Here is a 6,231-nt window from a genome sequence, read left to right as displayed (position 1 = left end):
ATCCATCCGCCCATTTGACAACCCACCACTCTTCTTCCTTTACACTGTAGCAGACCAGTCCCTGCAGATGCACTTGAGATGATCAAAAGATGTCTGTGATAAATGGAGTAGTATTGTATAATGCGAGTATGTTGGTTTCTCTATTGTGGCTGGACAACATCATTTGGACAATGATGGACAAAAGCATTTACTGAGAGGAAAATGCCTGTTATAATTAGATTAGGAGGCACTAAATGATGGTGAAAATAACTGCAAGTGATACAATGAACTATATGATTTATTCTATTGCAATAGGCCTATTACAGTTCCCTAGTATGTAGCCTACATTTATTTGTGGCTATATTGTTCATTCGTCCTTGCTATATCTGTACCCATATTGCCTTCATTGAGATTCATGGGTGTTTTGTTTTGTTTCATGCCATTAATGGGGTATGGATTGCAGGCAAGAACATTTCTGCCTACCTAAATGTGTTAGGTCAGGTGACTTGTAAATCATTATGGTCATTGTTATTATGGTTTTAATGTTTCCAAGAGACAGAAATCACTAATCAAAGTCAAACATTGATGAATCAACCCATACTGTCCAAAGTTAATAAAATAGTTAATCTGTTTTAACGACCCCTGGTTTTATTGGCAAACAGTAGGCTAGTGTGCCTATTATTTTTACTACCGTATTTTAATATTTTAAAACGATCTTCGGACTTTCAACATTAGGCGCTGTCTTCCGGTTTTATGGTTAGCAACTATTTAGGCTATGTGAAAAAAAAGCCTAATTAGTGTACAGCATACAATCAAACTCTTGCCATGAGCGAATAGGCCTAGTAGCGCTACTCTAGATATAAAGGCGGAAGGATACAGTTGTTGCTATGTTATCCCTGAGCCGTCTTGAAGTTGTGATACGGTCACGTGACGTCACGAAACTTGGCTCCACTCTGTCTGGCTTTTAGAACTCCAGTAGTCCAACAGCCAATAGAGAGTGAGCTACGCGGTGTTTGCTTACTCGCGCATACACACGAGGTCATATTCAAATTAATTAGTTTGCCCATTTGTATTATTGGGCGAGTAGAACAGTTATAGTGTACAGCCAGAAAGTCTAAAGAATAATCTTAGAAATATATCTGTCTCTATCTATCTATCTATCTATCTATCTATCTATCTATCTATCTATCTATCTATCTATCTATCTATCTATCTATCTATCTATCTATCTATCTATCTATCTATCTATCTATCTATCTATCTATCTCTCTCTCTCTCTCTCTCTCTCTCTCTCTCTCTCTCTCTCTCTCTCTCTCTCTCTCTCTCTCTCTCTCTCTCTCTCTCTCTCTCTCTCTCTCTCTCTGTCTGTCTGTCTGTCTGTCTGTCTACCGACCGACCGACCGACCGACCGACCTACCTACCTACCTACCTACCTACCTACCTACCTACCTACCTACCTACCTACCTACCTACCTACCTACCTACCTACCTACCTATCTATCTATCTATCTATCTATCTATCTATCTATCTATCTATCTATCTATCTATCTATCTATCTATCTATCTATCTATCTATCTATCTATCTATCTATCTATCTATCTATCTATCTATCTATCTATCTATCTACCTACCTACCTACCTACCTACCTACCTACCTCTCTCTCTGTCTGTCTGTCTACCTACCTACCTACCTACCTACCTACCTACCTACCTACCTACCTACCTACCTACCTACCTACCTACCTACCTACCTACCTATCTATCTATCTATCTATCTATCTATCTATCTATCTATCTATCTATCTATCTATCTATCTATCTATCTATCTATCTATCTATCTATCTATCTATCTATCTATCTACCTACCTACCTACCTACCTACCTACCTACCTACCTACCTACCTACCTACCTATCTATCTATCTATCTATCTATCTATCTATCTATCTATCTATCTATCTATCTATCTATCTATCTATCTATCTATCTATCTATCTATCTATCTATCTATCTATCTATCTATCTGTCTGTCTGTCTGTCTGTCTGTCTGTCTGTCTGTCTCTGTTTTTTCAAGAAGTGACTGAGGAAGCATCTCAAATAAGCAGGATTATGATATTGTCCTGGATGAGCCAAGATGTCAAATTCACATGATTCACATTTATCTGAACATTCTGTTAAACTTGCCTGTTATGATCCCTCTTATGCACGTTGTTCTATACTAAAGATGACCCGCCCATTGTTACGCCTTATCCTTGTAGCCCCTCCAGCATTTTTTTTTTAAAATAAATACATTTATACAGCATTTTATCCCTCTATTTATTTATTTATTTATTTATTTATTTATTTATTTATTTATTTATTTATTTATTTATTTATTTATTTAAGAACACTAATAATATTAAAGTGAGTAAACAAAATAATACATATTTACTTAAAATTTGTTGTATATATTCATAAGTTTATGTCAGTAACTAAAACCTTGGAATATCTGTTGCTTCAAATCACACTTATTTATATATCATGCCAATAAAATGTTTTTACACTCAGGTTTTCTTTCTTTCTTGTTGGATGGAACATGAAGACACATCCTCAAGTAATCACCAGGGGTCAGTCTTTCTCTTTAAAAAAAATCTCAATTTCACATATTCTTTTAAAAAACTATTATTTAAAGATTTACTCAAATTTGTGTTTTAAATTACACAAACATAATACATATAAGATACAGTTTTTGACACAGTTTATTTAGGAAACATTTCTTGAAGTTTTCTGAAGCAACAAACAGTATCAGAGGAGGTCACACGCTTATTAAGTGGTATTAAATGAACCATTACTCTTGTAAATGGAGCGAGGTGTTTTTTTGTGCAGTTTAAGGTGATTATGTTTAATTTCTGTTCCTGTTTTACTTGTCTCCCCCTTGTTTTTCAAGAAGTCCTCACTGATTTTGCTCATACAGGGTTCAGGCTTTCACAAACCGTGAGTTTTTATGGATACTGGAAACCTGGTTCTACAATCTGTTCTCCCTGGGTGTCCTGAATGTGATATAAGGGAGCTATTGTGGGTCAAGCCCACACAGCAAAAGGCCAAATCAGAGGGCAACATATGTACAGCAGGCCATGCTTGTTGTCAAAGTCATCCACCCAGATCACAAAACATCTGTGATATAAGGACAGAAGAAGGCCTATTTCTGTTTGGTTTCACAAATCTAAACAGTTTGTCTCTTTTATGTCACTGCCTTTTTGAAGGAAGACTGAAGCTGGCTGTTTTCAGTTACTGTAAGCCTTTCCATCAATGAAAACTCACTGGCTAAAAGACAACAGCTGCATGCAATCCAAAGATTTAATTTGAAACTCATGACTAGCATGAAATGACTGCCCTAAGATCCATTTATGTTTGAGAGTGCTCTGACTTCATTGTGCATATTCCAAGCAAGATTCATGTTGCCAAATAATTACATTTTTACTTAACCTACATTGTGTCTGTCTGCTCTTTGCTAGTTACAGTTAGACCAACACTGCAAAATTTTGATTATTGTGGTTGTTACATTAAAGTTATTTGAACTTTATCTAACTGTTAAAGTCCCATTGCAGTCTAATGTAATCCCTTAAAACGCATCTTTGACCACCAAAATTACATACTTAAACGTTTTTTTTCTTTCAGTAGTTCTGTATGCCTTAAAATTACTTCAACGTAACGCTAAACCTTGCTTTATTTAATATACGCGGATTCATGAACACTGTCAGAAAAAAAGGTACATTGCTGTCACTGGAGCGGTACCCTAAGGTACAAAACCTAAAAGGTACTAACATGTACCTTAAAGGTATTTACCTTTAAGGTACTAATACGCACTCTTTGATATGCTAAAACCCACCCACACGTTGACGTGATTGGTTACAAGATAGTTTGTGACGCCAGGAGGCTAGTGCAGTTTTGAGGAGAAAACACTCAGCAACGGTGTCGACTTATTGATTTGCATATGGGTTGTCTTCAAGCATATTAAAAACACCACAGTCATATAAACAACATTAAATGCTTGATTTTCACAACAGGGGGGTCTTTAAAAAATAATGTTTGTTGTAACCTAATAAAATCAGGTAGAATCAGACAAATGAAATCGTATTTTGACTTGAATACAACCAGTCGATGTGACCACATGAAGTACAATTTTTATATACAGAGAGTGAACGAACACATTATATTGAGTCATCAATGGCCGCACACATGTGTTTTCCATTTGAAAGGAGAGATAGGCCTATCATACAAAAGCCAGGCGTAGGTGTATAGAGACACTTATTTTTCAATTTGGTCCACAGTTGAGCGAACAATATTGATATTGCAATATAACAAAACTTTACCAAAACTGGGTATCTGATTGATTTAAATGCAAGCAGGCAAAATAGGACAAAACATGTCTCTAAATTGATACTAAAGGAAAACAAACATCAAATTATTATAAAGGTCTCAGGTATCCGACTCTTTAATCCTGAATTTAATACAGATGTAGACTCATAAGACTTGACATTTGTTTTCGTGCAGTGATTTTAACTTTGTGGTTAAACATTGAGGGGATTAGTGTATCTTAAATATTTTTCAGTACACCGACCTTTGGTTTCTACATACTGCATAACTTAACAAGCGTGTTTGCCAACAGGTTTCAGTAGCATTAAACCTATTTTCCCTCCATCTCTGACACAAAAAAGTCTGCAGTGTCTTGCTATGGAAGTAAAACACTGTTGGAATGAGAAAAGGTATTGTGCACATATGTTTCCTACTCCAGCTCTGTTGGGAAACTCGAGACAGAGCGCTGCAGGGTACAGAAGCTCTGTTTAACATCATCAAACTATTTTAGAGTGCAGTGATATAACAAGCAGAGTAAAGAGAAATGGCAGTTTTAAGCAACAGGCATGTTTCCATGTAAAGTCATTACGGAAGCTCCCATTGGCAGTTTTCAGATTCCAGTGGTTGGTTGGGATCCAAAAATGGCAGGTCTGTTCTGATACATATAGGCTCATGGACAGTATTTTATTATGTAAATAAATAATAAAATGAAATGAACTATGTAATTGTGAGTCAAATTAAAGCCCTTTTAAAGTTTCATTGCACTGTAAAAAAAAAATGTCACCAATTGAACATTTTCTAGTGACTTATCACATCTACATTTTTTCCGTAAGCTGAAATGAAATTCTGTGATTTGATACATTTTTCAGTTGGGCGAATTGAAATTCTGTGAATTGATGCAATTTAATTCACAGAAATTCAATTCGGCCAACTGAAAAATTTAGATGTGATCAGTCACTTGAAAATGTTCAATTGGAGACCTGATTTTTTTTACAGTGTGCTTTTAGTCCATGTGTTGGCTTTAAAGTCATCTACTGTACATGTTAGTGTAGCTCTAAATAAAAACTCATGACAAAATTCACCTTTGAGATATATACGTATTCAAAATGTATAGTATTTTTCTTCGGGGAAATAGGAACAAAATATTGATGACTCAACCAGCACCTTAGATTTTTGTCCAATCAGATGTGTCTCTAGAGTGAGAATTCCCTTCCCTCCAAAACCAACTGCACCCATGGCAACAATGACAAACATGGAGAAATTATTTACTATTTTATTTATTATGATTGATGGACATTTCTGTTTTTTATGACAAACTATTTTGGCACTGTGTTGTGTCTCTGAGCCCTGGTTGGTCAAAGAGGTAGGAGAAGATTTCCTGGAGGTCAAGGGGGAGTAAAGTTGGTCCAAAACGGACTATCGGGGTTGTCAAGGAGGGGGTGAAAGTGGATGACTCCGTCGCCTCCTTTTCAGACCATTGTGAGTCCCACTCAGAGTCACCCTCCAGAGGATGTGATGTTCAATGTAAAATCCAGACCCAGAAGCAAAATTAGCCACCCAAACTGCTGGTATATTTTGGTTTTGATCATGTAAAATGATAGACTGGGTAAACCCAACATGATCTGCCGGCGATTTGATTTCGTCCTACCACTCAGTCTGGAAATCTGTTCATTTCTACTGCTTTTTTTACACTTTTGCGGGAACCGATCACAGACTGGTTTAGTCACCTGGCGCACTATTGGTGGGTTTAACATGATGACTAGAGAAACATGTGTCGCTATGGTTGTTGCCTGTTGATCATGCCTCTTGTGGTCTGATTGGTTGAAGGACTATCCAATTGCATACTGAGTCATTTGAATAATGTTCATTTATCACGCCTCTCAGTAGAAAATACATATCATAATCACCAGAACAA

This window comes from Pseudorasbora parva, chromosome 11 (genome assembly GCF_024679245.1).
Source record: "Pseudorasbora parva isolate DD20220531a chromosome 11, ASM2467924v1, whole genome shotgun sequence".
Classification (NCBI taxonomy): domain Eukaryota; kingdom Metazoa; phylum Chordata; class Actinopteri; order Cypriniformes; family Gobionidae; genus Pseudorasbora; species Pseudorasbora parva.
This window is presented reverse-complemented; position numbering follows the sequence as displayed.